The sequence below is a fragment of the Phocoena phocoena genome, chromosome 10, assembly GCF_963924675.1.
Source record: "Phocoena phocoena chromosome 10, mPhoPho1.1, whole genome shotgun sequence".
In the NCBI taxonomy this organism is placed as follows: domain Eukaryota; kingdom Metazoa; phylum Chordata; class Mammalia; order Artiodactyla; family Phocoenidae; genus Phocoena; species Phocoena phocoena.
The window spans coordinates 74,673,989-74,686,312 of record NC_089228.1 but is presented as its reverse complement, the minus strand read 5'-3'; the positions used below and the strand labels follow the sequence as shown (position 1 = coordinate 74,686,312).

The 12,324-nt window shown below is 32.2% G+C and overlaps 2 protein-coding genes across 4 annotated transcripts in view; one reads left to right on the top strand and one right to left on the bottom strand.

Moving 5' to 3' along the window:
- The window catches only part of SUPT3H (SPT3 homolog, SAGA and STAGA complex component), a 432,145-nt gene that overhangs the window by 33,356 nt on the left and 386,465 nt on the right, over positions 1–12,324 (top strand). The gene's annotated exons all lie outside the window — the stretch shown is intronic.
- Positions 1–12,324, bottom strand: part of RUNX2 (RUNX family transcription factor 2) — a 209,049-nt gene that overhangs the window by 192,733 nt on the left and 3,992 nt on the right. The gene's annotated exons all lie outside the window — the stretch shown is intronic.

The following is a 12,324-nucleotide window of genomic DNA, read 5'->3' as shown; positions in this document are numbered from 1 at the left end:
ATTCCTATTGTTTATTAGTGGCTCCCTGAAGACCAGAATTGAGAAGGATTGTGGTTATGCAGGGTCTCAGTGGGAAAAAATGCCTTCTACCATGATATCTGCTGTGGATGGCCTTCTGCTAGCCAGGAAGTACGATTAGAAATAATCTTCTATCCTGAATGTAATAAGTATGGCAGAGACAGAGAATTTGGAAAAGCCATAGAGAGTTTTATATAGTTCAGTACTGGTAAGCGATGAAACTGAAGCTCAGAAAAACTGTTTTGTCTTATATCATCGTAACTCTGTAACTAGATCTTAATTCTCTGACTTGCAGCTTAGTCCTTTAAAAATCCTATCATACTAAAAAAGTTGGGATGAGGTGGGAAGCTTGGAAAAAAACAAGAAAACTAAACCATATAAAGAAATCAAAAGGAATAATTTATTAAGACTATGTCCTGTGACTATAATTAATCTTTCATTTTGACTTTCTGATATCCTGGCTGGCTATCATACTTTGTATTTTTAAGTTTGTTTCCTTTCTATTAGATATTCATGTGCTGAGAAGGTAGATACTGGTCATGAGGAACATTTTAATATACAGCCCTTTTGTTAGCTTAAATCAGTTTGTTTGATTTTGATTCAATTAGGTTCAGTGGAGACATTTCTAGACTCCTAAGAGTGAAGCCAGCTTTAGAGAATAGTATATAGCAACTACTAAACCACCCTGCTTATAAATAGTCCCTTACACATCAGATTTAAAAATTCTTAACTTCCACTTGTTTTATTGTCTCCCTTGTCTAACTCATCACATTCTTTATTTCTTAAATGAGCTTCCTTTCTCCATCCACTAAGTATATTCTTCTTGTTGTCTTTAAGGCCAATTCACCTTTCATATTCAGGTTTCTTTTTCTCTAAGTCTTCCTAGCCAAGAGTAAAATGCTGATTCATACACAGCTTCCTTACCCAAAAAGTTGACATGCTTTTATCTGTTCTTAATTTTTAATGAATTTTAAATTTGTGGTCAGCCTGCCTTTCTGTGGGCTTTTAATCATTATAGGTGTGCCCATCCTAAATTTTACTATTCTAGGTAATTTTCAAAGGGAAACCTACACATAGGGACCCTTCCCTGGAAGTTTGGAATCTAAGGCAGTGCTCATGTGGACATGAATGAAAAGAAAGTTCAGGTAGGAGAACGGAAAGAAGGCAGTACCTGAATGGGCAACTAAGGGTATGTCCTTTATAAGAGTAGAGAGAAGGAATAAGTGTATAGGTAAGGGGTAGTTTAGGCTGAGTAAGTGAGGGAGTTCTCAACTGTAGAAGAAGTAAAAGAAAGTTGAAAGTTCTGTTCAAAGCAGTCTAAGAAATCCTTCAGAGGAGATCAACTTCTAGGAGCTCTGTAATAGTCTAAATCATTAGTGTACTGCTGAATCTAGTAGATGTTCTTTTTCTTTGTGATACGACTTCATGCCACTTTTTATTACTCTAAGTTAGGAAATTTGAATTGATACTTTGTCTGACAATTTTTCATATATACAGTTGTCTTCTGTGTTTCCTGTTTCATTCAGTTAGCTGTCATGGAATGGAAAAAAGACAAGACTGGGCACCTGCAAATGTAAAATACTTAACAGTAAATAGTATAAAATATCAAAGAGAGGAATTAGTTTTCAAAATGAAGGTCTGAATACCTCTCAGCTTGAGGCCTCTGAGATTCTAGAATAGGTTCTTAAAAGACATGATTTGTGAGCCACCTAGAAGGTGAGTACTGGAAGCCAGAAGGTTGTACTCAGCAGTAGCCATGCCTCACAAGCTCTGTGCTGCCAGGGATACTGGGGAGCCGTCTCAGGAACATGGGCCAGATAGAGTGTTTTTAACTTTCGGTAAGGAATTGAGAAGTTGCGGTGAGACTTCGTGGACAAAAGGGGTAAATATAGCCTGGCACCTAGTTAATACAGTCGTGCAGCCTAATAATTTTTAAAGTGTAATTATCCAATTATTAAAAAACTTGAATTTATTGAATTCTTAAAGACATTGTTTCACAAGAGAGAGTTATGTACCACAGGACCTGCTCGGTGGATTAACTGAGGGGTGAACACGAGAGTTCTCCTTAGGTTTGAAAAGTATGTTTTGGAAGTGGAAGTAGATTAGACTTTCCATCGGTTTCTTGCTAGTCTCTCAGAATTAGGAATTAAGAGTGAACTACAAGGTACTCTTCACTCAGCATCAGAAAGAACTCTGGGACAGAGATGGAGTGGACAAGTTCAGGGAGCTGGTAATCCTTAATTGAATGTTATTTGGAACAGGGCTTCTCAAATTTTGTTTTTCCCGGGGATCTTGTGAAAATACAGCTTCTGATTCGGAAAGTTTGGGGTAGAGCCTGAGGTTGTGCATTTTTATACAAACTTTCAGGTGATGCTGTTGCTGTTGGTCTGTGGACCACACTCTGAGTAGTCAAATTTAGTCTTTTAAGAGGATTTAAGGATTGGAAAGTTGATTATGTGTAATAACTGCAGTGATTTTTTTCTGACTGGGTGTGAGTGCTTTACACGTGTTATCTTACTTTTCACAGAAAACATTCAAGGTAGGTGGTAATATTTTTACGGATGAAGAAATTGAGACACAGGGAACTTAAGTAGCTTGCTCATGGTTTGTAATTGGTGTGACTGGGATTTAAACTTAAAAGACACCAAAACCCTTCCTAGGTCTGTCATATTTCCATGAGATTCTGTGGTTTTTGTGAAACTGATTTTCACGCTTAAAAATAGTTTCTAATTGTGGGAATTTACTCTATTTCATGCATGGGGGGAAAAATAACAACCCAGCATTGTTTCCAGTACCAAATTTGTTGTATGGGTTCAGGAAAAATAAGCTTTTTAAACATTAAAGCATACTGTCAACTAAATTTTAGAAATTATAAAATTTATTCATTCTTTAGTGGAAAAATATTGGCAAGTATAAAAAAAGTTTTTCATAATTCTTCTGAATTATCTAAACATAATGATTGCCACTGTTTTGAGTTTTTCTGCTACGCATGCATACCCCTGTATAATTTTTTAAAAATTAAAATTGTGTGTGTACACCTATTTTTTCCCACTAAGCACAACTTTAATAAAGACATAACAAAACTCTACTTTACCCTTTCCTGTTTTTCTCTTAATCATTGGCAACCTCACCATTCTCTCCTAGGCTGCAATTAAATTTTCCTTATTCTTCGTCTCTCCCGGTAATTGCTGCCAAATTCTGCTATTTCTTTGTATTATCTTTGTAACTTGCTTGTGTTTTTCACATCCAGGCTAGATTGTTTTCCTACTAGTTAATGATGACTAAATCACCATATAATTCTTAAATTCATTCTCTGCTTCATTGGTTGACTATTTTGGCTGCGCACAAAACCTTTAGTCTTTCTTTTCTCACATCTTTTTAGTGACTTTGATGAAATCAGTGTGAATACTTGCGGACTTTAAAGCCAGTGAAGTACGTGACCCTATTAGCTTTTATTTCTAACCAAAAATTTTTTTTAACTTCTTGCCTCCATTGCCAGATAGGGCACTGGTTTGCATATTTCCTTTTCTAAAATGTAGTATCTATGGTTTTATACTTGCATGTGTGTTTATTTAATTTTAATAAATAACTCTACCTTATTGAGGCTTTCTCAAGTTGTTGGTTTGTTCATTAAAACTTTACTTATCAAGTTAAATATGGATGCAGAATGACTGGAGAAGTCTGTTGATGTTTGTAGATGCTCAAACAGTTTTCTCTTCTCCTCAGTTCTTTATTCTTTGCAAAAATTTCTCATCTACTTATCACCTGTGGCTTCTGGCCAGTGCCTCTTCTCTCAGTGGATCCATGTAGATTGAGAAATGTAATCTCACAGCTTTATTCCTACCCTCTGCCAGAAAAAAAAAAAAAGCAGCTAGAGCTCTTTTGTGGCTTTTCTAAGATTTTTGTTTTGAATAATAATGGAGAAATGGTTGTGGATGAAATGGGGATGAACAGTGCATGTCAAAAGATATACTTCCTAAAATCATATATATAATCTCTTCAGTAGGTAAAGAAAAATGTACCCTTATCCATGGATCTTTGGGAACATCAAAGATTTAAGTGAATAAGAATTTAGGAAAGTATAGTTAGAAATTAATACTTAGAAATTAAAGTTGTCTTGGTCACTTAGCATAAGTGTGTGCATATAGGCCTTAAATTTTAGGTAGGACAGTGAGACCGTGGTAAAGGGAATATTGTTGATAATTACAGGAACTAGGATTTGACTCCAGATCTGACTGACACCAAAGCCTGTGATTGAAATGATTATCATTTTAATTTTATAAATAAGGAGGATTATAAATTCCTTATGTTCAATTTAAGAGCTTAATTTTTAACTCCTAAAATGGTATTTTCATCTCATGTTAAGTATATACTGTGTGGTGTGGACATTAAATAAGATTATTGATTATAATGATTGGTTAAGAATTATTTATTTCCTTGGAACTTGCATTTTCTGATTAAACCTGACCCAAATCTTGTCCCTTGGTATCTTCTTCTTTCATTTTTCCTTAATCTTTTTGATTCTCACTGATCAGTATTACTAAAAGTTATACTTTGGGAGTCTTTGGAGATGCAAAGGTTCTCTCTTTTTTTGTATTTGTCAATTTAATAAAACTTTATGTTTCTGAGAACTAATACCTTTACAGATGAAATTGGGGGTTAGGAAGTCACTTCATTAAGGTTAGGTTTAACACTATAAGGTAGTAATTAAGAGTGAGAAGGCTTGGGTTTGAATCCCAGCTCTTTAACTGTGTGACCTTGGGCAGATTTTATTACCTCATTTTCAGTTTCCTCATCTGTAAATAATTATAATGCCCATCGCATATAAAAGACTTGTGAGAATTAAAGGAAATAATGTTTATAAAGGGTTTAGTGTAGTGCCTGGCACAATAAACGGTCAAGAAAGAAAAGCTAACATAAAAACAAAGTACAGTTTCAAGGTATTTTAGGCACATATATTTTCTTAAGATATGTTAATGTAAACTTAATTAAATGAATTTAAAGTTTAAAATACTAGGTTTGTAGAATAGATTGAGATGATATACTTAGCTATTTAAACCTAAAATAAAAATAAAAATATTAATTTGGGCGGCTCTATACATCTCATTGAATTGTCTATGCTTCTGATTTTATTTTCCTTATTAATATTACTTGTTGGACACGTCACCATTGACTAACCTCTACTTGAAGAAGGGGGAGTAAAGTAACAAACTGAAATTTTAATGGTTTCTGTTTTGTGAACAAGCTTTACAAATGTTTAGAGAGGAGACAATTTGGAAATTTATATAATTAATATGTATAACTTGTCTTAATAAGTTTATTATAAGTTGACTATTGGCTCTCAAACTTGGCTGATTTACCTGGAGAGCTTTGCTTAAAAAAATTCCCAAGACCGCCTCTTCTCCCTTCCCCTCCCCAAGACCTGTTCCTCAAGTGATTCTGTTGATCCGTCAGATCTGGATGTCACTGGGCTACAACAACTCAAGTGTAGCTCTGTGAACCCTATAATGGAACATACTCAATTCTTTTTTTTTTTTAAACAATAAGGCAACTTAGTTTACTTTGAAAGATATTTATGGCAAATATAAGTCTCCTTTAAAGAAAGTTTGTGCAGTCTCAGAACTCTTAACTACTCATTATAATATACAATGATTATTTAAAAAATATTTACATTAAAGTTGGAGCGGTTCCTTTTTTCTTTTTTTAGAAAAATGTAAATCAGATAAAGATAGAAACTTATTTTTAATTTTCTTATTCTTATATTATCATATTTCTGTTTATGATACCTTGCTTAGAATATGTCTCATGAAATGCTTTACGCCAATGTGCCTCCAGAGGAGAACCTGGGCCTAGAGTGAGGCAAGCAGAGTGTCCAGGGCACAGCGTTTAAGGAGGCACTCACTGTCAGGGCTGTTGCCTGAGGAGCTCCTTAAATTTTGAACCATAGGCGCCTGCTTGCTTGCCTCACTCTTCTTCCAGCCTTGCTCCGGAGAAGTAGGCTGCATATAAATTATTTTAATTTTAGTTTAGCATAATCTTATGCATGCTTGTATGTTTCATAAAAAATAATGACAATGAAAATAATGTAGCCGAACCCAAATTTATATTACCCAGAAAAAAAATAGGTTAACTATTTGAAAAAGATAATATTATGATTTTATTCTTGCATGTTCAGTAATTGTCAGAGTGTCAGAAATTCCAGTTCAGTAGAATCTTGTCTCACACTGAAATGTGCTTGTTTTATCTACTGGCAGCTATCTGAAATCATTAGTGCTCTATCATAAGTTTCTTAATTTGATAAATAGTACATTGAGTGCTTGAACTTATGGATGATCATTGAAGCAATAAGTGGTAACTCCAGTTTTACCATATTTTTATTAATAATTTTAGAATTCTTTGAGAATTTGCCTATGATTTTTCTTTTTTTTTTTGAGTGCCACATCTGGAAATGCTCAAAACTTGTTTGCCTTTTTAAGAGAACATTTTGCAGTGAAAGTATAACTTCTTCAGAGGTGAGGTTCAAGTTAACGAATGATGAACCATAATGTGAGGAAGCATAATATTGTGAATTATTATTTGGCAGACATAACTAATGCAGGCATTAGCTGCTGAAGCCATTAATAAAGTACCACTTGCAGAAGGCTAGAGAGATAGGCAGCACAGAACTTTCTCTGTAAACTCTCAGAATGTAAACTACAGTACAACCTAGTTTATTCAATAAGGACTAAATTCTTTAAGTTTGATATGTTTGTAGGTTCCATGATTAATGTGTAACTAGAGTATAAAAGGAGTATTTAGAATCTGTTAAAATTTGTAGATGTGACATCATTGTCAAGTCAGGCATTTTATTTCTTAAAGTTAGAATTTATTTAAATGCACTTTTTTTTTCCAAAATAAATTTTTAATTTCTACTTACAGTGGTGCCAAAGTAAGTTTTCCTAAATAAAATTATTTAATATTTAGGTCTGTTGATAGTATTTAAAGTAAACAAAAATAAACCCATAACAACCAAGGGTGGAGGAGTATCTAGATTTGTTTTTAGCTTTCTTTTTCATGGTTCCTCAGAAGTGTATCATATTATAAATACATTCAAAATGTTTTGCTCTGAGGATATGTAGCATTCCTATAAAGGTTAAATCAATAAAAATGATTTGGACACATTCCTAAGCATGGCTAGAACAGGTAGCCCGTTGTTTTAGGTACCCTTGAGTTTTTGGAGCAGATCATTATGGCGTAGCAAAAGAACTTACTAAAAGTTGCTTTCTATGTGTAGATGCGTCAGCTTAAAAAAAGCAAGATTTCCTGGCCTTCTAGAAATGAATATTTTTACAGTAGCCTGTGAATATTGATTTAATGACATGTTTTAAACTTTGTTAAAGTTCGAAGCTTTTTTTTTTCTCTTCTCCGAATGCTGAAGATACACCATAATTGATAAGGAAGAGGTACGTACAGGAAAAATGCAACGGGCAAGCCTTTCCAGCCAGTTTAGAATAAATGGTAGTCTTATGATTAAAGAAAGTATCAGACATTATAATTGCAAAATTAGGAATTAGATGTGATTCTTTTTAGTCTTGCCAGTTGAGAAGAAAATTCTGTAATCACTGGATTGTTATCTGTTCAAAATGTTCAAATGCAAGTTTGCAAGTTTGCATTTGAACGTTTATTTAAAAAAGCATATGTGTTTCTCCTATGCTCAGGGTTGACTTCTTAGTGTGGTATTGTTGCTAGGTAGAGTTTTATTTTATGCCATTTGTTTGCTGTTTTCTTGTTCATTTCCTATGTTTGAGTATGTAAGTTTTAAGTTCATATGTAAGTTTTCAGATCACACACTTTTCACAGCTACTTTTCAAAAAATTCCTTTCTGTCAGCTTACAATAATAAGATAATTTTTCTTAAAGTTTCCTTTAAAACAGCATTCAGGGTATTAGGTGTTTTTTGATCATGGAAACACAATGAATTGACCATGTATGTGGCTGAATAAGATTTAAATCAAAGTGGAGAATTTGAGTTACATGCATTAGTTTCATTATAGAAAATCGCTTATCATTTTGTGCATGTAATATATATTTACTTTGTACGTAAATATTTTATCAAAAATACTATGTTATTTGTTGGAGCACATGATTTCATTTCATAGCCAAGGAAATAGTTTGAACATGTCTGAGTAAAAATGATTTTTACACATATAAACATATATAGAATTGTTTAACCATTTAATAATGAAATAATTTAGCAATTTAAGCCAAATATTTTGCTCTCTTAAAAAATAGTTATAGTATCTCTTGATATATTCCGATTTATCATTACATTAAAAAGAAAGAACATTTATAAAATAAAAATAAGCTAAAAATCAGCATATGTCTCAATTTTCTTTCTAGATACTTGTGAATGATTAAAAATAAATCTCCGTATGTGTTTTCTTTGATCCTGTTGGTGCACTAAAATATTCTGCAATCTGCTTATACATAGTATATGGGAAATATACTGTTAAATCTTTATTACTAAATCAAGAGTGATGTTCTGACAATACCGATTGTCTTGATCTAGCTTAGATAATAGTATTTTAAAAATAAAGTGGATACTTGTGGTAAAAAGTTTTAAAAATGTTATAAGTTTTCCCCCTAAAATAGAATATATTATGTGTGTTTAGTTTTAACAACTGAGGGAATGTAAAGAATTCTGTGTAACGCTGGAGTTTTAATAATATGAAAAAGAGGAGTTTCTACTATGAAGAGAAGGTTGGATTGATGATCAAAGGTTTGGATTACATTGGCTTTCACGTTTATATTGCTTTACGAACATACTGTGTAGTACATTGTCTTTGTAAGTATATCTGTTTTATGGATTATCTTCTTAAATATTTAAATTTTTGTTTTGAACTCTGTAAGAGCAGTAGCAGTTTTTTCTGCATTTTGTCAAAAGACGAATTACCTAAAAACTTTACAAGTTTCGTGAGAAGTAAAAATTAATCTTGCTAGATTACCTTTTGTAACCAGTTATCTTGCCTGATATTAGGATGGTACTGTCTTGATGGAAGTTTTCTCGTAGATATCTTCTTATAGTGTCTTAATATTTTTGAATCGGGTGCTAAGGTCCTTAGTATGAAATGCTTGTATATTTTTACATTTATACATTTTATGGAAAACACAGTGATTGATAATAATGTAGACTATTAGCATAAAAAAGTTTTCTTTCTGTGGTAGTATAATATTGCAGATTTCTGTAATCTGACAGAAGTTTACAAAATAAAGTGAGAATTCACTTTTCTTCAAAAAATAGGTTTTCTTTAAGGTGTGTTTACAAAACTTATAAAAAAGTTATTATTGATTAAAGGGAACACGTACCCTGTAACTTTTGCATACTCTTGTGTCTAATTCTGGGATCAAATTACACTAATACTGTAAAACCAATGAGATAAATATTAATTGTAAAATACAGCACTTTTTTCTTTTCAGGTTCATAGTGAATTCACTTTGTTTAGATCCATTTAAGTAATTCTTAATCATTTGGTGGAAATGATGATATCTTTCCACTTAAAGATTATCTGGAAATTTGAAGTTTAAATTGGGAACTTCAGTAGAAAAATTTAAAAATAAAATTAATTATAATTATTACTATCAAAATGAAATAACCGAGTTAAAAATCACAATGCCTAATTTAACTTGTTTACCTAGATTATATGGGCAATGAGTAAATATGCAGAAAATATACCTGTTTAGCTTCAAGCCGGAGTTGTTCTTTGAGATAATGTATGTAAATAGGTATCTGTTAGCAGATTAATTACATTCATATTTTCCCTTGTGAACTGTAATAATTTGTTTAACTGATACCAGTTTTTAATTTAAGTTTATAACTGGAAAATAGTGTCCTTGTGTTTTACAAGTATAGTTTTTGATTATTTTAATCTTGTATACCCTAACAGATGCCTAATCTCTGTTGTTGGTTTTACAGATTAACATTTCTCTGTTAGTATACGTGCAAAAAGTAATTGATTATCTTTCCAATAGAACTGCAAACGATACCTCAGTTAACTAATTTACAGTTGTTTTCTTCCTGGTTTACAGTTATTATCCCAAGTTTCTCTAGTCACTTGTGTGTATGCATTCATATGCACAGGTAAATTCATATACTACATATTAAAATTTTCATAATTGAAAGAAATTGAAGTTGTATTTATGTGGCAAATATTTAGCTTCTGTATAAAAATATGTCCATGTCCATAGAAAGTTCTGTTGAATACCGCAACATCATTATTCGAATTTTTCCGAAGAAAGACATTGCATATACATGCCTTAGAACCTTACTGATTGTTACTGTGATTTGGCTAGCATTTTTCCTTTATTTCCCTTTGTTTTTTGGCTTTTGCTTTTAACTGAACCACAAAATGGATTTAGTTGTAAGATATCTGACTACAAGGAATATCTAACAATAAGGAATGTATAAACAAAGTCTGGCACACTCATGGTTCATATGATTTTTGTGAACCTGAAAATGTGTATTTAAATGTTTGAGTTTTTAGCTAAGTCTTTTATGTAAATATATTTTTATAGTTGAGGGTATAATGATTTCAGTAGACACCATTGATATAAAGACTGAAAAGTATAAAATAAAATTAATTAATTTGATTTTGTGGTAAAAATTATTGGCCTTGCACAGGATACTCGGATGTACCTTGTTAGACTCTCACTTCTCTAATGTAACTCTTATGTATAATTTCTTAAGGGATGGGAGTAGAAGTAGTGCAGATAACAGTCTTTAATTGCCACCATAATCTTAAATACATGTCTGAGAATAATGTAACTTGGTAAATTTTCTGACATCAATATAATAATTTTAAAATATCTTAAACATCATTAAAATTGCATTCACTTAATATATGTCTGTATGGTACAGAATTCCTTGTTTTGTGGGCAGTTGATTTAAAAATTGAAAATCACTTAATTAGAGGCAAAATCACACTCAATATGATTTTTAGTCCTGGACTGCATATTGGATGTTGGATTTATGAGTATTAACAAGAATAAAGAGTACTTACAGGAGGTGTATCAATAATGAATTTTTTCTTCACTGCAAGTATTAAATGCTTATCTGGACTCAATTCTACAGCTCATTTTATTTGGGAATTATCTTAACATATAATGGTGAATGATTAGGTTTTTATTCGTATAAGACAGCGTATTTATGAAAAAATATACTTTAGAGTTAACATCCTGTTCAACAACAACAATAAACACCCGAAATGATTGGTATGGTATTGCTTACATTCAGCACTGTCCAAAGTTGAATCCTACATCCTTAGTAAATAATACAAAGGGGAGAAATTCCTAAGATTCAACGTAAGATGAAGATTTTGTATACAATGTAGTAAAAGAGCATTTAATCTCAGTTGCTCTACAGATCTTTAAAAAGTTATGTGGGAGTGTATGTGTGCTTGTTGTTAAATGGACAAAAGCTGGTGGTCAACTGTGGTTAAAATTGTAAGTAAAGTCCCTTTGAATAAGGTATAGAATTTCCCCATTATTTTTTTGAATTGTAATACATTAATCAAAGTACATATCCACCGAATTCCTTAAACTTTGAAATGGCAATAGATTGTATCAAGGTGTATATTTTCATTATGTGAGACTTCCTTTTCTAAAGATTTGTTTTAAAAGATTAAATATTTCATATTTCATGAAGAATTTCCATATACTTTAGAGAGCTTAGAATATTTTGCTCTTTAGAAAATACTGAATATGGAGTTTATTCTTATCCTTATTATGGGAGGCTAATGACAGGTTTTTTTTTTGGATGAAGTTTTATCTTCAGTGGAATTCATTGGTATAGGAGAAAAAGGTAGTGCAATTGGGTAACCTAGTGGGAATACTGCTTAAATTAGCATTGGTTTTGTTAGCACCCATTTACTAATAAATCTTGCATGGCAGATGACTAGAAAAAATAGTCACGCTTTGTCACGTTTACAGGTTTATTGTTTGTAGGAAGGATTCTTTCATATTGAAGGTATTTGTCTGTCTGACCATAGAGATAGACTGTTCCAGTGAATCCCTTATGTAAAAATATCTCTGTAGACTTTTGTTAGGTAATTAATTGCATTTGCAATGAACGCTTTTGAGGAGATTTGCGTGACCTCACTATTAGAGTTGTCACATTTTAGTATCTTGCAGCAGGGGTTAGAACAGTATGGAAGGTTGGTATTTGTATGCTTTGGAGAGGAGTTTGAGATGTTACCCTGTTTTGCCATCAGTTTTCGAGTATGCATGGGTGCATCATTAATCATAGGAAATGCAAAAATAAATAATCCAGTCC